The following is a 22,747-nucleotide window of genomic DNA, read 5'->3' as shown; positions in this document are numbered from 1 at the left end:
AGGTGGTACAAAATCAGTGAGGAAAGCTGGGAGGTCCATATCATGGAAGGCCAGGGTAAGGGGCTTGGACTTTGGTCTAAGTGTGATGAGAAGCCATAGGTGGTTTCAGCTGCTGTATGGAAAATGGGCTGTACAGAGTGAGAGGGGGAGGCAAGGAGACCACATCAGGGGCCATGGCAGTAGCGTGGTGAGAGATGGAGATGGCTTGGGCTAGGCATGCATGCCAGCTGACCCAAATCTCAAATTTTTCCATTGCCCTCATGGGAAAGCATCAGCAAGCTGTTCTTAAGTTACATGTGATTGAAAAACAAAACTGAATTCTCCGAATAAGATTCAATCAAACCATGTAGGAATGCTCTTTTCCAACAGGTCATGTGAGAGTTTAGTTAGTTTCAAACAAAAGAATAGACCAAACACCCCCGCCCACCCCTTTTTTTTTTAAGACAATGGGCTTTCTTTCTTTTTTTTTTTTAAGTTTATTTATTTATTTTGAGACAGAGAGAGAGAGTGAGCAGGGGAGGGACAGAGAGAGAAGGATAGAAAGACAATCCCAAGCAGGCTCCGCATTGCCAGTGTGGAGCCTGATGTGGGGCTCAAACCCACAAACCGTGAGATCATGACCTGAGCCAAAACCAAGAGCTGGATGCGTAACTGACTGAGCCTCCCAGCTGCCCCACACCCCTTTTTAAAAAAATATTTATTTATTTATTTATTTATTTATTTATTTATTTTGAGAGAAACATATGGGGGTGCAGAGAGAGGGTAGGAGAGAGAATCCCAAGCAGGCTCCGCACTGTCAGTGCAGAGCCCAGCATGGGGCTTGAACTCATGAACGGTGAGATCATGACCTGAGCTGAAATCAAGAGTTGGATGCTTAACCAACTGAGCCCTGTCCTTGAATCTTTAATAGCCTTGGAATTTGGTGAGACGATGAGTTTGAACTAGCTAGACTGGGTGTTGGACAGCAGAGACTGAAAGGAAGTTGGGCTGACATGCTGGAGAGGAGGCAACACCCCTGCATCGCCAGCTACCTAAATTAGCAGTGGTCTGTCCTTCTGTGTGATTATTCCTGTGGAAACTCAGTTTGTCTTCAAAGTTTTGTCTTCATAGAAAGTAAGGTTGGAGAACAGGAGATGGGATTTCGACATGAATCTCCTCTGGTACCTTCCAAGCTCTTCAGCAAATCACACACCAGTCTAAAACTGGTTCTTCTTGGCTGGGTGGGAGAAGAAAGAGATTTCATGAATCACCATGTGCACAGAATATTACATAATGTTCTACAAGGTACAGAGAAAGTGTAAAAGGCGTATTATCATTTACCAGATGCCACCTGTGTTTATATAACTTGATTTTCTTGGTTAGTGATCTCCATTTTGTAAATTAGCTCAAACCAATAAATCAAACTCCATTTCGTGCTATAAGAAGGCTACAGATTAGGCTAGCAAGCCCTGTGTGGGGCTCTTTTTAAAGAATAAGAGAGTCGAAGTTGTGTTCTTAATGCCCATTTTATATGCATGACTTGAGTTGAGTTCCTTATGCATAATTCATGTGGTCATTTACAGGCTTTTTCATGACTCCTCCATTAAGAGTTAACTAACAAAGGATGTTATCAGCCATGGCAACCAAGATATTATGCAAATCTGTCTCTGAACCAACAACAAAGGGGGTAGAATGATTAATTAAAAAGATAGAGGAGGAAAGAGGGGTACACATCCCTCTTGATGTTCCTCATCATTTATTGATGTCTTTAACTGAAAATAATTTTGAAGGGTAAATATGTGTTTATGCATTTCCTCTGGGTGTGAGGGCACTGCTTGACCCTGTGAGCAACCGTTGGAATGAATGCAAAACTGCTGATTTCATTCATTTCATTTCCTCTCCCTCCAAGGAATAGCATCACGAGAAGGTGGATTTGGTATTAGGTGACACCAGATTCTTGTCCCTTTAGCCCATTAAGCTAACCAAGTCACTTATTTTAACAACTCTGTTTCTCACATATGCAGTATAGATAAAAATACTTGTCCCTATTTATTTACTTGGTACAGGGTGGGAGGGGACTCAACAAGGGTATGAATAGGAGAAGGCAGCAATCATTGGGAGTCAGCTGGAAGCTGGGCTACCAGATGTCAGAAGCAGAGACCAAGAGAGGTGATTTTCCCAGAGTCGTTGGGGTGATAGAGAACCAAGTCAAAGCAAAGATCCAGCCAAGTATTCCCACAACAAATCTCCTGACATAGCTGCTGCTCGCTGAATTGCCAGAGGGACACAAAGTGGGGGGATCCTCTAACTTGCCAACTGAGACTTTGAAAATTTTCACTTCCAAAAACTGGTTACAAAAGCAGTAATGGGATCTGACGCATGAATAGTTAAAAGGTTTACCTTTTACCTGAAGAACAGATGTTTCCATCAAGCACAGCTGGAAAGCAAGGTTGAATCAAGAAGCAAGTTAGTCTTTCTCTCTCCCTCCCTCTTGCTCCCCCCACCACACCCTCACCACCTCTCTCTCTCAGGCTTTCACACTGATTGAGATAAGGTCAGGGCTCCTGTCCAGGAGAATCTTCCAGAGAGAGTGAGGGAAGCCATCAAAGGTCTTTCTGGATTCTATAAACGGTCCTAGAGTAACAGAATCTCTGTGACAAGGCAGCAGCCACATTTCTCTGTGAGCAGCTTGGCTTTATTTCCTTTATTTCCTACACCTGAGAACTAATGTTACCTTCTCCTGTATCCCAACTATTTGCTTTTCAGTATATTCTATTTTAATATTATGGTGTAATTACATTCGAATCCCACATTACAAAGAATTTGTGGATTGTTCTGATTCAGCTGTGAAGTAGACAGCACTTTGTTACTGTTCTAAAATAACCTCTGTTATTTTTTGATTATACGAATAATTTATATTTATTGCATAAATGTTAGAAAACAAAGAAAAGTCTGAAGAAAGAATTAAAAATTCCCTGTCAGTATTTGCTGTGTTTTTGAGGAATTTTTTCTTCTGTATATATGTGAACACAGCTGTAGTTCACAACATTAAAAACATGGTCTATTTCCCCATCGGAAAAGCTATGCCTCTGATCTGGATTTCCACATTCACCCCAGAGGCCACAAATGATGTGCTATAAAACAGAGCTACAACTACAAACTTCTATAACCATTTAAAATAGTCTTTTAAGGGGCGCCTGGGTGGCGCAGTCGGTTAAGCCTGCAACTTCAGCTCAGGTCATGATCTCATGGTTCATGAGTCCGAGCTCCGTGTCAGGCTCTGTGCTGACAGCTCAGAGCCTGGGGCCTGCTTTGGATTCTGTGCCTTCCTCTCTCTCTGCCCCCTCTCCCATTTGTGTGCTCGCTCTCTCTCTCTCTCTCTCTCTCTCTCTCAAAATTAAATAATTTTTAAAAAGGTTTTTAATTAAAAAATGAAATTAGTCTTTTGAAATGAATAATGCTCATAATTCCTGCCAATATCCCAGATTGCAATGAAGTCACAGAGGCTCCAAGCCACTGAATACCACTGCTAATGTTTTCAAGAGGTGATCATTCTTGGAACTAAGAGTTCCCTTCTTAACCTTCTAGGAAGAGTACTCCAGGATCACCAGAACAATGGATTTTCAGGGTTTTGCTGTTTCCCTAGCAAAGCTGGTGCCCACAGCCCCAGTCTCCAAGTCTGACCAGTTATTGGGCTGATATCATTGGGGTCTTTGCCTTTCCCCTCTGGAAACTAGAGCCCAGTCGATACCATAATTCCTCATACCCTTAAACCATAGTACAAAAGGCAGACCTCTCCAGGTTTCTTATATATCACATTTTCTTAATTTCATTTCCCTTAGAGCTTCCTTCTCATCTTCTTCCACTGTGATTTTTTTTTCTAAGAAAACTTCCTACCATTCTCCCTGGAATCCTCGTTCCATGTAAAGAAACCTCCAAACCCCTTATTTTTAATAATATCATAGGTTATTTGGAACAACTTCCTGCTATAAACAACTAAAAAAAGAGCTGAATTTACTGAAGTGAAGTCTTCCTGAAAAAAATCAAAGAGCTAAGAAGGCATCAAGGAATTATAAAACTAAAGAGAAAAGGATAACCCAGTGAGTTCAATAAGCAGAAAAGTTACTGAGAGCCTGTGTCCATTCTGAAAAGTTTAAACCTTGATTTCAGTGGCCTGGTGGTAAAGGGAACATTTACCAATCCCTGAACCTGGGCAAGTCAGAGGGTCTAACAGGAGACACATGGGCAGGTTCTATGTAAGCTAAGAATTCCAAGGACCACAGCCTCAGAGTGAGGCTAAACTGGTTTACCCTGGGAACCTCAATCCTTAAATCCGATAAGATGGTCCTAGATTATTAGTGGCCCAAGACCCCAAGCAGAAGCAAAGAACATTCTTTTTGTAGAATCCATCGTAGGCTTTGAGTTGTTATTACAATTTTTTTCAACTACAATTACATGCACACAATCATAACTAACAACCCCACAGCAATAAATAAAAACTCACATGTACAACTTCAGACATAGAAAGTATCAGATAAAGACTATAACGTAATTATGTTTGTGTTTAAAATTATGAAAGACATGCTTGAATATATCTGCTTGAAGATGAAATAAAATCATAAAAGTAATATAACATATTTGGAAAAGAACCAAATAGAACTTCTGTGAAAGAAAAAGTCAGTAACAAATAAAAATTCAGTGGATGGTTTTTAATGCAGCATAGAAAGACACACACACACACACACACACACACACACACACAAATGGAAATCACAGAAGAAAAGGTAAGGAATATAGAGGACATAACGAGAAGGTCTAACATGTATTTAGTTGGTGTCAGAAGAAGCTAGATATTATGGAGCCAAGATAATATTTGAAAAGATAATGGCTGAAAATGTTCCAGAATCAGTGAAAGATGCCAATCCAAAAATTCAAGAATCACAATATTTAGCAATATAGCTAAAAACGGTAGACACATTATAGTGAGAGTCCAGAAAACTAGAGACAAAGATAAATAAAACCTTAAAAACATCCAGAGGAAAAAAGGTATTAACTTCAGAGGAGCATCAATTAAACTGTCAATTTCTCAACAGCAATAATGAAAACCAGAAAACAATGTAGTCCTATCTCCAAAGAGCTGAAAGATTACTTGCCACTTGAATTTTACAACCCAAAAATATATCATAAAAGAAAGAAGATGAAATAAAAACATTCCAGACTAACAAAAACCAAGAGATGCCACTGCCATCACATTCACGTGAGAGGAAATTCTAAAGGATATGCTTTGCACAGGAGGACAATGACTGCAAATAAAAAGTCTGAGCTACAAGAGAGAGAAAAGTAAAGAAAGTAGTAAAGTGCATATATAAAGCTAAATGAACACTGATAGCATAAAATAATAGCAATGTCTTAATATTTTAAAATATAGAGAATTATGGGCACCTGGGTGGCTCAGTAGGTTAAGCATCCAAATTCAGCTGAGGTCATGATCTCTTGGTTTGTGGGTTTGAGCCCCATGTCAGGCTCTGTGCTGACAGCTCAGAGCCTGGATCCTGCTTCGGATTCTGTGTCTCCCTCTCTCTTCCCCTCCCCTGCTCACACTCTGTCTCTCTCTCTCTCAAAAAATAAATAAACATTTAAAAAAATTTTTTTAAATATAGTTTTAAAATATTTCAAAATGGTAGCAAATTGGTTAGGAAAGCAGTAAATGGAATTAGAATTATAAAAATGTGATTAGAATCCTAATTGTTTTTATTGTCCTCTGAGAGGGTTACGTTAGACTTTGATACATTATGGATATAAATTGTCATATCTCAAGTAATCTCTAACATCCAAACAAGTAGAAAGGAAAAGTGGAATGAAAAAAGTAATAATAACTGCAAAGGAAATAAAGGAAGAAATGACTCCAAAAGTCACTACAGTAGTTAATTCCAGGGTTTGAGGGAAAGGGACGTGATGAGGAGGGAACACCGAATAGAGTATTTCTAGAGTACTGCTGATGATCTGTTTCTGTAACAGGTTGGTTGGTTACATGGACATATGCCTTACAATCATGTATTATACCATACATTTAGGTTTTGATGTATTTTTTATGTGTATTATGTTTCATAAGGAAAAGAAAGAAACTCACCCATACTTTCCACCTCTTCACAAAATAGTCACCCCATCTCGTCTTGGTGGAAATCTGGCTCTCTCATCCACATCTCTCCTCCCCTGTTAGAGCCTTTGTTGCTACTTCCAGAGCATAACTATTATTTTTCACTAAAATTCGTGCCATGTAGATCAGCCGCCCACTATCCTTCTTGATTTCTGCACACACACATCCCCACCTTGGTGCAATAATTGAAGAAATTGGCCCTGACTCCCAGCTTTCCCTCTGACCTTCTCACACCGCTGTCATGAGTGACTTCAACATCTACGTAGCCAATTCAGCTCACAACATGCCCTTCAATTGTGGATGCCACCCTCATCCCCACTTGCAACACTCATTGCTCTGATCATAACAACCCCATCCCATGGCCATATCCTGGACCTGGAAATGCTTTTTTAAATATTTTATCTTATTTTTAAAGCATAAAAGCAATACAAACTCACTACAAAATAAGCAATGTAAATGCTATTAACTTTTTTTTTAAAGAAAGAGACAAAAAGAAAATTAAAATCACTCATGATCCCACCCTCCAGAAATAACAGAGCACGGCTGTGCATGTCTGCCCCTAGGTGTTTGGGTGCCTAAGAGAAAGGCGACCTGTTTCTCACAGGATGGGTCTGTCCTCTCAACTAAACCATGTGCTTGTCTGCATTGTGTGGGAATGTCTCTTGTCAGTTAGTTGACTGTCAACAGTTAACGGAGTTCTGTTCTGGACACGTGTGAGCCATCACTTTGACCTTAGCAAGCTGCTCCTCTCTCTGGGTTATAGTTCCTTTTCTGTAGAACAAGAGCATTGAACTTGATGCTTTCTAAGGTCTCCATTTTCCTAAGACTTCCCTAAAAGTGAAACTTGAGGGGACATCCAACCTCAGAAAGCATCTACAGCATCAGCCTCCGCAGCTGGGCTGAGCGTATGTATCATTAGAGCAAAAGGCCCAACCTGACAAACTGTTATCATCCAGAAGACCCGCTGTACAAATCCATGGCCCTGGCGGTATTACCGTGCATTTTTAATCAGCGGCTATTCTGATGAACAACATTTCCCCATTTCTATTTTCTGCACTCCCTTGGCACCTCCATTTCCATTTTCAAAGGATAGGGAAACAGCTCGCTTCACTTCAGATGTCAGTGTTTATTAACACCAGGGCAGGGAAGATGTGCATCTGAACCAGCAGAGATTAAATAATTGAGACGGACATAAAAGCTTTTTATGTTGATGTTCTTACATATCATTTATTGACAATACAATCCTGTTTAATGCTTTCCAGTTCCATTTCAGGGTCTGTCAGGAGCATTCTGGGACATTGTTCACAAACCATTTTATACTGATTCCTTGGCAAGCAAATGAAAAATCTTTGGAGGGTAGCGAGCTAACGGTGGCCATAACAGGAGAATTCAGTCTGTGATTCTGTGTTTGGTGTCCAAAGGGCCTGTGCTCCCCTAAGCCCTTGGTTCAGACAGCTCCCAGGCGCTGTGCCTGAGTGAAGTCTGATCATCACCCCACCCCTTACTGAGGCCCTCCTGCTCACTCATTTTTCTTACTTGCAGATTACATGAATGATTGGCAAAATTCAGGACTCTGATGGAACTCACAAGCAGGTGAGACAGACACACACCTTGGTCTATGGGAGCATAGGATCAAAACCAGACATCACGACTTGGTGAATAAATGGAAGATTACAAACAGAATACTAAAATCCCAAACAAATGTAGAAGCAGTGTTTACATGGTATATTCAGTCTAGGGTCAAGTACATCTGAGCATAAAAAGAGATCAGGAGCTGAGAGAAATACCAGATGTATGTACCCACAATCAGAGAACAGTTACCCACAGCAACATACCCCCACACTGAATATTTAGTATAGAAATATATTCAAAATGGTTGTAGCAGCATTCTCATATTTAATATCAAGTTTCTTCACATTTAATGAAAGAATATGTAACACAGTAATTAAGGACTCAGGTTCTGTAATCAAGCATATCTGAGTTCAACTCTTGCTTTCATGAACTCTATTTTTCTCTAGCCAAATGGGAATAATAATAATAAGATCCCCTTCCTAAGATAATTGCAAAAAAAAATTAATGAAAAGATGTACATAAAGTACTGAATATAGCACCTACCACATCCAGGGAACTCAGTCATGATAATCTATTGTCACTGGTTATAGGTGAGTTCCTTTTTGGTTACTTGAGATCAGTGATTAGAGATGGAGTCAGTTTCCTTACATCTCTACCAATATCAGCAAATATATTGATAAGATCAGTTCCAATACTTGTGATTATGATTTTTTTAATTCCACCTGTTTTCATCTTTACTTATTTACTTTTTGTCCTGTGATGTAAAGGACGATGTTTTTTGGTAATTTTATATATTTGAAAGCCCCTGTAGAAATTTAAATGAATTTAAATGGTCGTATTCTTTTCTTTAGATCTGCATTTCTGAAGCAGATAGCACATAGTACTTTAGAACAATAATTTGTCACATGTTGAAATTATTCTTTAAAAGTATAAACTCCTATACAATTATTAGGGGCTATTTTAAATAAGTCTTTTTTTTTTCTTTCAATAACTCTATGTATGTAAGGATTTAAAACTAAGGCAGTAAAATTCATGGTCCAAAAGGGCTGTCAATCTTTAGATAGCCCTAAGGACATGGCACGCTGTTGGTGCTTAATAATGATGTATCCTAATCATTAACATAGACTCTTTCTTTGTTTTTAGAGTTTTATAGAAAATCTTGTATAGAAGATGTGCCAACTTTTGGGGATTGTTGTGCAAACTGCTTGAATGTGGAAGCCACAGACGTTCACAGTGTCCTTACTGAGGTCCCTGTACACCAAGTAGATTGCAGAAGATTCCAAGATTGGTTAATTCAGTGGCGGATCACCAAGGACCAAGATTCTATATTTCTACTCTGCTATATATCTCCACTGGGTCACATTGATCCTCAAGCTGTTTGCCTTTCTGGTAACTAACTTCCCATCCAGACATAAGGGTGCCCAAAGGAAGAAGAGAGGTCTGGCTTACTCATTATGTTCTAACTTCCCTCTATGGGAAGAAAAGGATGTTGCTTTCTTTTCCCACCATATACATGCCCTTTCCTAGCCCTCCATTCTCCCAGTAGTTACATCACAATTTTGTCAGAGATATATTCAGTGTTTACATTCTCGTGACTATTTACACATTATTCAGACTGAGTCAGATGTTATCTTATGAGTTATAGTTTCTTTCTTGTACAACTTTGTGTCTTCCCTAGAGTTAACTTCTATTTACTTATTTTTTTTTTACATTTATTTATTTTTGAGAGACAGAGAGAGACAGAGGGTGAGCAGGAGAGGGGCAGAGAGAGAGGCAGACACAGAATCAGAAGCAGGCTCCAGGCTCTGAGCTGTCAGCACAGAGCCCAACACAGGGCTCGAACCCATGAACTGTAGGATCATGACCTGAGCTGAAGTCAGATGCTTAACGGACTGAGCCACCAAGGTGCCCCTGTTTACTTATTTTGAACATACTTAACTACTGATTCAACCAAGAAGTTTCCATTAATCATCTAAATTCCTCTCAAGATGTTTAGAAACATAAGAAATGCATCAAATCATATTCCTAAAGAATTTTCTCTTGGAGACTTCTGACCTGTTCTAATCAGAGCTAGCTGCCATTTGGGGATCTTTGTTTAACATCATCCTAAGATGTTCTTTTTCCGTCTCTTGTTTCTCCAATTCTCTTTTTTTGGTGTACTAGTTAGTTTTTGTGGTAATCTCCCTTTAAAAAAAAAGGAATGAATCAGAGGTAATTTTATGAGATCCTGAAAATGTCTTTTTCTTATCTTCATTTGATTGATAGCTCTGTGGGTATAAAATTACTGATTGCAAAACATTTTGCTTCTGATATTTTGAGGACATCTCTCCACTTTCTTTTAGCTTCCAGTTTTGCTGTTGAAAAATCCAGAGCTGTTCGGATTCATCATCCTTTTTTACATAATCTGTTTTCTTTTCTCTTTTGAAACTTGTAGGATCATATCTATGACCCCTGTGTTATGAAATTTAATGAGACTATGCCTTGATGTGAGTCTGTTTTCATCTATGTTGACAGCCACTTGGTGGGCTCTCTTTCCTTTAGTTCTAGAAAATTTGGTTGAACCATTTCTTTGTTGATTTTTTTTCAGTTCCACATTATAAAACTATTTTTAATTGCTAATGCCATGAGCAAAAAAGATAAATTTTTAAATGTTCAACTTTCACTTCTTTGGTTACTAGTGATGTTGAGTATATTTTCATACTATGCCTACTATTTTTATTTCCTACATTAATTATCTTTTTGTGCCCTTTGTTTATTGCACTCCCTTTCTTTCCAGCAGGACTTTATCTACTTATAGGTAAATGATTCTTCAGCCATTATAAAAGTATAAAGAACAAGAAAAAACACAGAAAGAGAATTGGTATGGTCCCACCACCCAAAAATAGCCCAGCCACAGTAGATAATCTGGTGTTTTCTTCCATCTTCCTTTCCTTTTTGTTCTAAGCATATGATTGTGGACAATGTTGTTTTCTGACAAAGTTGTGATCATTCTTTTTTCTTTTTTTTAATGTTTATTTTATTTGAGAGAGCACTCAAACGCTCACATGTCAGTGAGGGAGGGGCAGACAAGAGAGGAACAGAGGATCTGAAGTGAGCTCTGCACCGACAGCAGAGAGCCCCATGCGGGGCTTGAATTCACCAACCGAACTGTGAGATTGTGACCAGGGCTGAAGTCAGGTGCTTAGCCATCTGAGCCACCCAGGTGCCCCATGTTGTGATCATTCTGTTTGTACAATTCTGTGCTCTACAATCCTACTTTTATTTTTAAAACTCTAAAGAAGACACTTTGAAATGTGTGAGTCACTCAATTCTTTTTTTAAACTTTTTATCAAAGAGTTCTCTCCTATAAAATCCTAATTTTCACTATGCGCACTTGCTCTGAAATCGAAGCAGGGAAAGGGCTGTACCTCTGGAAACATGTGTAATTAGAAAATTTAAAAATAGTTCTGTGACAGGGTCTGGGTGGCTCAGTTGGTTGAGCATCCAACTCTTGATTTCGGCTTAGATCATGATCTCTGGTTTGTGAGTTCGAGTCCCATGTCGGGCTCTGTGCAAACATGCAGAGCCCGCTTGGGATTCTCTCTCTTCCTCTGTCTCTCTGTTCCTCCCCTGCTCATGCGTGCTCCCTCTTTCAAAATAAATAAAAACGTTAAAAAAATAATTTTGTGATGAAAGCGAGTGAGTTTAAGATAAGGATTGTGAATCTCTTAAGATTCCAAGCTCAGGAATTCCCTGCTCTTGGCAGATCCTTCCGATTTCTCTCTTTCTCTCAGAACTGTACCTAGACCCTCTCTATTCTCTCCTTCCAAGCACTCAGGTCCTCATGCCATCTTTCTTTCCTCACTGCCCATTCTAGATCCTGGTGGCCTGGGTGGCCTCACCCCTGGACCTTATTGCCCCAGAGATTGTCACGACTCACTCCCGCACCTCCTTCCAGCGTTCACTGCCTGGTCACACACACTCCCACCCACCTCACGCCATACTCCCAATTCCTTATACTCTGTTCCATAGTTTTTGTTCCTAACCGCACAAACTTATTGTTTTTATTATTTACTCTGTACTCTCTATCCACCCCACTCCTGAAGTTAGAGTTCTTTGTTATGTTCACTAATGTACCCCCAAAATGACTAGAATAATGCCAGGCACACAGCATGTATCAATCAATATACTTACTAATTTTGTTGGATGAAAAAATGATTGCTCAAACAAGCACTCCACCTGCCTTTACCATCCTGGCTTTCTCCCACATTCACTGTGTCAATTTCCAAACTGGAATTTAGCCAACACTCATTTTTTTTCAGCTTCTGATGCTGTGGCTTCTGCTATTTTCAGGCTGCTGAGAGTCTGCCCAGTGGATCCACCACAGAATCATACTGCTGAAGCTCATATGTGCCTTTAATCATACCTAGCCATCTTTGTATTTATCTCCCTAGCAAATTCCACACTGTGATGTTCCAGAGCACCTTTTCCTTCCGAATTTGTATACAGCCAGATTTGTGGTCCACTTGTAGCCAATGTTCAAACTTGAGCAATTGTTTCCATTTCTGCAATAGTTGTTTTTTTTTCCAGCTCTTATTTTGTACCTACTCTTATTGGCCTCATTCCCTCACCTACTTCTAACTTAGGCAATCTTGCTGAATTTTCAATCCACTCACAAGCTGCTTTAAATCATTTTGTTTTAACAGACGGTTGTAAGCTTTTTTTTTTTTTTATGTTCCTCCGTGATTTTTAAAAGCTCTTTGCAGCTGAATGTTAATGGCTGCATTGTATTCCATTATATGATAATGTACTTAACCTATACTGATGTTCAACATAGATGTATTTTTCATTTATTTTGTTACCATAAAAACCTAGAGACATAAATCTTTATTTTACATTTCTTCAAATGCCTTATGGTAGATAACTAGATTTATTAGGGTCAAACTGTATAAATATTTTGAGATGTATGATAAATTTTGCCAGATTTCTTTTCAGAAAAGCTGTACTGATATATGTTCCTAGGCACAGTGATTATTTCAGTATACTCTCGCCAATAATAGGTGTTCTCATTTTATCATTATTTCCCAACTGGATAGGCAAAAAAAAAATGGTATTTTATTTTAACTATCTCTTTGGTCATTCATATCATATTTAACATTTTTTCACATATTTGTTAACTATACTTTACTTTTTACAAATTGCCTATGAATGTTTTTTTTCTCATTCATCTATTGGAGGTATTCATGTTCTTAATCATTTTGTGTGTGCACTTGATAAATTTAGTGTAGGAATTATGTGTAACATCTAGCAGAAGTAATTTTCCAGTCTGACGATTGCCTTTTCATTCATTTTTGCCTTGTACATATGTACACGCTGTTTTTAAATCTTGTTAGAGCTATGTATCTTTGCCTTTGGGATCTTTGCATTTGCTTTTAACCTTAAAGAGTTTTCTCTGATCCAGAAATTTGATACTGTCTTCTGGTGTTTGTTTTTAACAGTTTGAGATTTAATAAAAGTTATTCTTTACATATTGGCACGTGTTCTCATATACATGTTTCCCCCAACTAACCAACCACTGATGTTCCAGTTTTGGAGTCTGAGCTGGACCGACAAATAACACCATTTCCCCCTTGTGAATTACAAACCACTTAATAGATGAAGATACAATTCTTACATATAGAGAACAAACAGAGGGTTGCTGGAGGGGTTTGGGAGGGGGGGATGGGGTAAATGGGTAAAGGACTAAAGAAATCTACTCCTGAAATCATTGTTGCACCATGTGCTAACTAACTTGGATGTAAATTATAAAAAAAAAATGAATTATAGAAAGAAAAAAGAGAGAGATGAAGATACCATGTGGGCAGATGTTGTCTTCTTATTTCTTTAAAGCTGATAAGAACATGTAATTTTAGATAAACACCCAAATAGTCTGCTAACACACCTCCTCTCTGGAGTAAGCTGCCTCCCAAGTCCTGATAGACCCCCAGCCAATGCCAGAAGTGCCGGAGAAGGAACTTCCTCACTAAGAGATGCCAGGACAGAGGGCAGACCTGCATCCTTCTCTGTGGGCCAGCCAGCTGAGCTAAATGAGGGAGGAGGGGCTTGAGCTGCAAGCGCTCTTGTTTCTGGTTCTAAACTCATCCGTCAGGTATTTCCCTCCTCCTCCCCTAGAAAGGAGAAAGTGAGGGCTTGGGAGGAGAGCAGGCAATGTGACCCTAATTGATGACCCTGTACATAGAAACACACACTCAGGAAAACAGCTTCTCTCTATTCCCTCCTCCAACCCCACTCCCACCCCCCAACCGACATCTAGCACCACTCACTGGAGAACCCTTCACTGCCGTCCTGTTTTGTGATGCCATCTTTGTCATCATTCTGTGTGTCTGTGGGCTACTTCCGGCCTGTCCTGTTTCACTAAACTAACAGTAGAAACAAATTGATAACATTATTGTTCTTTTCTGTTGTCTTTCACTTTCTGGGAAAGCTGACCCCTCCTCACCACCCCTCTTCTTCTTTTTATTTTTTTCCTCAAAACGAATTAGTTATAGCGTCTGTTGTCCTCTAGATGCACTTTAGAATGATTTTGTCATATTCCAAAAATAACCCTATTGGGATTTTGAGTGGAGTTATAACCAGAAAATTAATTTGGTAGGAATTGACATCTTTATATTATTCCGTCCTGCCATCCAAGAACATGGCATGGTTCTATTTATTGAAGGCTTCTTTTATATCTTGTAGTAAAATCTTGTCATTTATTCATATAAATCTTTCATATTTCTTGTTAAGTTATTCCTGGATATTTCATCTCTTTTGTTGCTATCAGGAATGCAGTATTTTTCCCATCATGTTCCCTCACTGGTTATGGTTAGTATATAGAAATTCTAGTAATTTTCAGATACTTATCTTTATATGTGTGTGCATATCTTTAATATATCAAGTCATTCTTTTCACTCTTTTATTAATAATGTCAATATTCCCGTGGACCATACTCCCCAAATCCTCTCAGATCTCCTTCTTGCAAGGAGATCTCTCCTTGTTCTCTCTTCAGCCCTCACCATCCTTGACATCTTTGCTGACCAGTCTCTTCCTATCTAAAAAGCTATTATTGGTGGTGGGGGTGGAGGTGGGGGGCCTGGGTGGCTCAGTTGGTTGAACACCTGGTTCTTTGCTGCAGTTCAGGTCATCATCTCAGGTCACGATCTCATGGCTGGTGGGTTCGAGCCCTGCATCAGGCTCTGTGCTGGCAGCATGGAGCCTGTTTGAGATTCTCTATCTCTGCCCCTCCCCCCTCCTCCCCCCCCTGTCTTTCTCTCTCAAAAATAAGTAAATAAATAAGCATTTTTTAAATAAAAATAAAAAGTTATTATTGGGGCTTCTGGGTGGTTCTGTTGGTTAAGCGTCCGACTCTTGATGTCAGCTCAGGTCATGATCTCACAGTTTGTGGAATTGAGCCCTGAGTCAGGCTCTGTGCTGACAGCATGGATCTTGTTTGGGATTCTCTCTCTCTCTCTCTCTCTCTCTGCCCCTCCCCCACTGCACCTGTGAGCTTGCATTCTCTTGCTCTCTCTCTAAATAAATAGTTTTTTAATAAAACAAAAAATAAAAAGCTATTATTTATTTAGTGCCTCTTGTGAGTCAGGAATTGTGCTAAGTGTTTTATTTAGATTATTGTGTTCAGTCCTCATGATAGCCTTATTTTAGGTAGGTCTTTTTCTACTCATCTTACAGATGAGGAAACTGAGACCTAGAAAGATAAGCAAAATTCCCCACACAAGGTAAGTAAGGGGCAGTATTGGGCATTCACATGTTCAAAACCTTTTCAATCCTCGGTTGTCCTTTATGACATTTTGTTAGCCTTGTTCTTTCTTCTCATCCTGTATCTCTGTTGTTTGTTTTTAAAATTGGGGAAATTTTCAGTCATGATTCTTTCAAATATTTTTTCTGAAGTTTCCTCTTTCCATCCTCTTTCTAGGACTCTGATGACACAAACGTTAGACCTTTTGGTATTCTCCCACGGAAGAAAAGGACTCTGCTCTTTCTACCCCCCTCCAAATGTTTTTTCTCTGTTGTTCAGATTGGATAATTTCTACTGATTTGTCTTCAAATGTACTGACTCTTTCTACTGTTATCTGAGGCCTGCTATTCAGTCCATCTGGAGAGCTTTCTATTTTGGTTATTGTCTTTTTCAGTTCTAAAATTTCCATTGGTTCTTTTTATATCTTCTATTTCTTTGCTGAGTCTTTCTATCTTTCCATTCATTTCAGACTGCTTGCCTTTACTTCTTGGAGCATCTCTATACTCCCTATTTTAAAGTTATAATTCCAAAATCTGTGTCATCTCAGCAGTATTATCTGTTACTTATCTTTTCTTCTGTGAGTTGACATTTTCTTGGTTCTTTGTATGATTAACAATTTTAGACTGTACTTTTGACATTCTACATGCATGCAATGAGACTTGGGGGTCATGCTTACATCCTAAGGGAAATTTTGATATTTTAGTTTTAGCAGGCAATTAACCTGGTTGGGTTCAGGCCAGAAGTTCCAACCAGTTTCTGTGGGTCATAGTTCTAACAAGAGTTCAGTTGCCAGTGTCTTTGCAGGGCTACTCAGATCTGTGCCCTGTGAGTGCCGTCCAGTGACCAGTGAGGGACCAGCATGGTGTCAGTCCACAGATCAGTTCTCATAGTCCGATAATCTGTTTAGGATCACACATATGCAGGTCAAAGGTCAGCCCAGGGGTTCATAAACAACTTGATGGGGTGGATTTCCTGAGCTTTTCTGTCTTGATGATCTTCTTGATACTTTCTAATTCCCGTAAGCTTCCCTTTTCAGTCTGGGTGTTTAGTTCCCGCTCCACTGTGTACTTCCCAAAACACCGTGCATGCGTTCCCAAACATGAAACGTGCACTCAATATGATAAGGCCAATTTTCGTGCCATGTCTCCTCCCTACCCCCAGACCAGTAACAGTCAGCAGGGGGATGCCTTGAGCTGATGAGCTTGCATCAGTTAGGCCACTCCTCAGGGGCTGAGGATGGGCTGGATATCTGACAAAAACAAAGTGCTATGAAGAACAGGGAAATGGCTGTTGAGTAGACAATGAGTGGTGTCCATACACTGCTTCTTTCCTCCTTTTCTTCCTTAAACCACTAAATGTTACCAACACCCTCCTAATCACTCAGGCTTTTAAAACTTTCGTGTTTTCTTCACTCCTGTGCCTCTCCTCCCCACCCACACCCTTGTGAACATCCAGTCAGGTGCTCAGCCTAAAGATGCTTCTTCACCAAAGCTTCACCAATGCTTCCTCTCTTTGATATTCTCTGTCTAGCCAATTTTAAAGCCTCTCTAATCTCCTTGCCCTCAGGTTCCTCAGTTAGCTTCCTTAGCATTATGATCAAGCCTCCTCCCATCTACCCTCTGCCTTTCCAGAAGTGTCTATTATGCATGCCCCCCAGGATCACACGATATCTCTCTGACCCCCTTCACCTCATCTGCTACATTTGACTAACAATCAGTCCTTAAACATACCTTTCATTTTCTGCCTTTTGTTCCAATTGTGTCTTCCTTAAAGACCCTTTAACCCAATCACATTAGCCAAGGCTCAGTTAACATGCCATGTTCTCCCTGAAGGCTCAGAGACCTTAGCAAGGTAGAAGTTGTCTCCCTTTCCCCTTAAGTTTTGTGGACATCTCTACTGTAGCTCTTGATCACATTTGCCCTGAGTTCCACTGTTGTTTCCTTCACCAGGGCATCAGCTACTCAAGATACAAGACCATCTCTTATTCTCTTTTGTAGCCCCCACAGTGTCTGGCCCAATACCTCAGACACAGTAGATACTCAAGACATTATTGTTTCATTAGATTCAATTAAATGAGCTTGACTCTTTAGCCTCTATTGTAACATACTTGGGGTCAATGCAATCCAGAAAAATAATTCTCCTTCTAATGGGCTTCCCTGGGTATCTTACTCAGAAAGGAATTTAATAAGAGAAATTATTCTCTCCCCAGCATAGTCTGAGTAATCACCTCTCTGCTACTGTATAGTTCCCTATACTTCTCATTTTATATCATTAATCACTGTTCAATTATTTGGTCAGTATCTATTCCCCCACCTCATACTTTGATATCATTCTTTGAAAGCAGATACTGATTGTTGTTTTTCTCCACTGTATGTCTGACACCAATTCCAGGTTTTCTGAAAGCACTCACAAATATTTATTCCTTGAATGGAGTTCAATAATTAAGATCTATTGAGAAGAGCCACACAGAGGTTTAAGTCCATTATATAGCATTGCAAATTTCATTGATAAGAAACAGACTCAGAAGTCTAGATGCAACTGAACAACAGAGACTGATAAAACACCTTAAAATATAGTCTGCCTTAATCAACACAATCTTGGACTTTTCCTCTCTCCATTCTCTTTTACCCTCTTTCTTAACTTCCCCAGCCTTTCATTCTTTCTTTTTCTGCTTTGTTCATACATGGGGATGGGCTGACAATTGTTTCGTTTCAGTCTCATCTTATGACATGTTAACAGAGTTTTTAGCTTGTCATATGGCTGCATAGGTAAAGCTGGCACTTCTTAACCCCCTTGGTGTAGTTATGTGACTGAGTTCTGGTCAGTGGTATGCAAATAGAATGATGTATGCAACTTTGCGGTCATACCTTGAGGGAAAGAAGTATGCTCTCCCTTTCCACTTATCCCCTTCCCAATAGTTGAAATGCAGGTGTGATGGCTGGAGCTAGAGTAGTCCTGTCCGCCCACAAGGTGGAAGCTGCATGTTAGGGTAGAACAAGAAGATGAAAGTAGCCTGGATCCCTAATCCCATGTAACCACCAAACCCACTTTGGCTATTTCCACCCACATTGTTAAGAAAGTGAGCTAGAGAAATGCCTATTTTATTTAAGCTGTTGCTACCTTTGTCTCTCAAATGACATCAATATTTACATCTTTAATAATACAATGCATGGACGGGTGCAGCCACTCTGGAAAACAGTATGGAGGTTCCTCAAAAAAGAACTATCCTATAATCAGCAATTGCACCACTAGGTATTTATCCAAAGGATACAAAAATGCTGATTTGAAGGGGCAGGCACATGCACTCCAATGTTATAGCAGCACTACTGACAATAGCCAATGTATGTAAAGAGCCCAAATGCCCATCGACTGATGAATGGATAAAGAAGATGTGGTGTATATATACAATGGAATATTACTCAGTGATCAAAAAGAATGTAATCTTGTCATTTGCAACAATGCAGATGGAACTAGAGTGTATTATGCTAAACAAAATAAATCAGTCAAAGAGACACAAATATCATATGATTTCACTTATATGTGGAATTTAAGAAACAAAATAGATGAGCATACGGGAAGGGAAGAAAAAATAAGATAAGAGAGGAGACAAACCATAAAAGACCTTTAAATACAGAGAACAAACTGAGGGTTGCTGGTGGGGTGTTGGGTGGGAGGATGGGCTAAACAGGTGATAAGCATTAAAGAGGGTACTTGTTGGGGTGAACACTGGGTGTTATATGTAAGTGAGGAATCATTAAATTCTCTTCCTGAAATCATTAATACACTATATGTTAACTAACTTGGATTTAAATTTTTAAAAAATTACAAAAAAAATAATAAAATAAAGTCCATGAGAAAAAAAAATACAATGCATGGCCATTTTTATGGCCATTTTTCCCAACATAAAAAAAAAAGGATGAAGGTACTTTTTGAAAAATCCTACACCCATAGACCAAAGTTCTTGGCTATTTACCATGTGACAATACTTCTTTCATCTGGAGCTTATCTCAGGAAGAGAATGGCACAAGCTGTAGATATAAGATATCTCATTCTTTAAAGAAATGTATATTACCACAGGGAATTAATGCAAGCATAAGACACCTTGCAGGAGGCAACATGTCCATCAGTAGATGAATGGATAAAGATCTGGTGCTAAACACACACACACACACACACACACACACACATGCACACACACAATGGATTATTCAACCATAAAAAAAGAATGATACCTTGCCATTTGTGACAAAACGGATGGACCCAGAGGGTATTATGCTAGGTGAAATAAGTCAGACAAAGACAAATACCACATGATTTCACTTGTATGTGGAATCTAGAAAGCAAGAGGAACAAACAAACAAACAAACAAAAAGCAGAAACAGACCCATAAATACAGAGAATGAACTGATGGTTGCCAGAGGGGAGGAGGGTTGGGGGATAGGCAAAATGGATAAAGGGGAGTGGAGAGTACAGGCTTGCAGTTATGGAACGAATAAGTCACAGAAATGAAAGGTGCAGCATAGGGAATATAGTCAGTGGTACTGAAATAGAGTTGTACGGTGACAAACAGTAGCTACACTTGTGGTGAGCATAGCATAATGTAGAGACTTGTTGAATCACTGTATTATACACATGAAACTAATGTAACATTGTGTGTCAACTATACTTCAGTAAAAAAATAAATTAAAATGTTGATAGCTTTAAGAAAAGACATTTTGCAAAATTTTTATAACTTGCTCTATGTCTTGAAAACTTACGGATGCTTGCTACCTTGTGATATTTCTATTAAAAAATAAAGTTGACCTTTCAGTATCTAAATAAGAAAGGAAAAGTTGTAATTGAATATCTACGGAGAATCATTTTGGTTATAAGTAAAGAGTTAGGAGTCTGTCCCCTTGGACTTTCGGGGCCAAAGAAAAAAATCCAGCCATGACATTACTGATTACTACTTAATGTTACCTTGAGTGGATAGCAAAAAGGGTACTATTGAAAAAGTCTTTTGAATTATGTTTGTCTCTCAGGGTTCTGAATCTTTCATTTACTTCCCCAACACAAAAAGAACTAAATACTTAATTTGTGGCTTAGCAAAGCAAGGGAAATTATTGGCTAGGAATCCCCCTAAAACACTTAGGGTGAGTACTGAGACCGTATGCATTTCATTAATTTAGTTGCTGAGAACTTTGATTGCTTACTGATATTTATGCAACTTTTCAAACTTATTAGTGATAACTTCATATTTTTTATGTAAAAGAAACAGTAGACTCAGCATTCTTAGATTTAACCTCATGGTTTCTATCCACAAAAAACTTGGAATGTGTATAGTATGACACAATCTTACACTTTGCTACATTTCATAGAGGAAACCATATCCTAGAATGATCCATTCGACAGGTTCACAATGGTCTGGGAATGTCAGGGTCTCACATTCAGATTTATGACTATCCTCTCTCTTTAGCAGGAAGCTTGCCTGGTTCAACAGACCTTGCTCATCAGAAATCTAGGTCGGGGTGGGGGTGGGGGGCTTGGGGGAGGGGCTTCCTTCTGTAGATACTAGAGTTTACAGTGCCTGAAAGACCAAGAGAAGAGATCATTTCCTTTCAAAACCTTTTTGTTAGTCCTTAATAATAGAGAGAAGCAACTTTTAGTTACTGATCTCTTTTCTTTACAAATAATTCTCTTGCTAAAGGAACAGACAAAATATTGCTAGTAGATATGCAGTTTGGAAGAAAGACTATCAATCATGAGATCTCAAATGAGTGAGGCCCTTTACAATGGCTTCCTGGATTAGAAAGTGTATTCATTGCTCTATTCAAACCTAGCACAGGGTCAGGTACACCAGAGGTGCTCAACAAATATTTGTTCAATGAATAAATAAATAGATTCTATGGACAATTCAAGGAAGCATAAGAAATATTTCCTGCCCTTAGTGAGTTTACCAGTCATACACGTACAATACATAAGTAAAAAGAACCCAATTTTCTAAGAAGCAAAGGATTAGTACTGATTGTAAGTACTGTAGCTTTTCTGGAATTTAGTTCTCTAAGGCTTAGACAAAAAAGTCGGAGGTAAGATGAGCCTTAAGAGGAGGGGAAGAAAAGAGGAAGGAATTCCAAAGAGAAAGGTAGGCATTACTACGTAAGGTAGAGCTGAGCACACTGGGCAGATATTATGGCAGAGCACAATTGTGGTTGAGGATGAGGTTAGAAAAAGAAGCAGGGGCTTTGTGTGGAAGACCTGAGCCAGCCAGCTGGGAGCTCTGATTTTCCTTTGGGTCACAGAGGCCATTGTGGTTTGCTCCAGTGGAGGAGAGAGCCAGGAGAGGGCAGGAAGACCAGTTGGGAGGCAACTGCTCTCATGTCCGCATGTCCAGATAAGAGTCTAAATTAGGGCAGTGGCAAAGGTGATGCAGAAAGGAATTGCATCAGGAAGCACGGTGAACCACCCCTGTGGGACCTGTGAGATAAACCTGGAACGCTTTTCGCTGGAATCACAGGAATCAAGTCAGTTAATTGTGAACTGCTCTGACATAAGGTGCACTAGAATAAATTCTAAGGTAGAAAACACTTTTTTCTATACAGTTCTATTAGCTTTGCCTAAAATCTTTTTCAGAAATATTCAAGTTCATTTCTTTTTAAAAACACACAAGAGTTTTCAGAAACAAGTAAAAATTACCCCAAATCCTACTCCCATTCACCAAGATTACTGTTATTATTTTGGTGGATACCTTTCCACACATTCTTGTATGCACAGATATGTACAAAGTATGATAGAATTTTATTAAAACACAATTGTTCCATATGTGCTTTTCCAGAATCAATTTTTCTCATTCCCTAATATGTTGTAAACATTTTTCCATGTTAATAAATATTGACCTACATATCATAATGTAAATTAATTTGCCTATATCATAATGTTCTATTAATGGATACTAAGATTCCCTCTCTCTCTCTCTCTCCCTCTCCTTGTGTTACCATAAACAACCCTGTGATTAACCTTATTATGCACATCATTTACCATCTGTATAATTATCTCTTTAATAAAAATCTAAGAAGTTGAATTGGCTAGGTCAAAAATATGTATTGTGTTTTGATACATATTTCCAAACTGCCCTTCAGAAAAGTACATCCATTCATTTATTTACTCAATAATATTTCTTGAGCACCTACTATGTACCAAGCACTATTCTATGTGCTGAGAATACAACAGTGAAAAAATTGGACAACGTCCCTGCCATCATGGACCGTACATTCTAATTCAGGACAACA

General features: G+C 39.1%; 1 long non-coding RNA gene across 1 annotated transcript; it reads right to left on the bottom strand.

Moving 5' to 3' along the window:
* Positions 1-493: 493 nt before the first annotated feature.
* LOC128315254 (uncharacterized) lies at positions 494-18,468 on the bottom strand. Its single transcript, XR_008297867.1, has 3 exons — positions 18,350-18,468; positions 2,380-2,416; positions 494-1,216 (listed from the first exon to the last, which is right to left on the bottom strand). It is a non-coding gene; the product is annotated as an uncharacterized LOC128315254 (long non-coding RNA).
* Between the last annotated feature and the right edge of the window lie 4,279 nt (positions 18,469-22,747).

Source organism: Acinonyx jubatus, chromosome C2 (assembly GCF_027475565.1).
Source record: "Acinonyx jubatus isolate Ajub_Pintada_27869175 chromosome C2, VMU_Ajub_asm_v1.0, whole genome shotgun sequence".
NCBI lineage: Eukaryota > Metazoa > Chordata > Mammalia > Carnivora > Felidae > Acinonyx > Acinonyx jubatus.
This window is presented reverse-complemented; position numbering and strand designations above follow the sequence as displayed.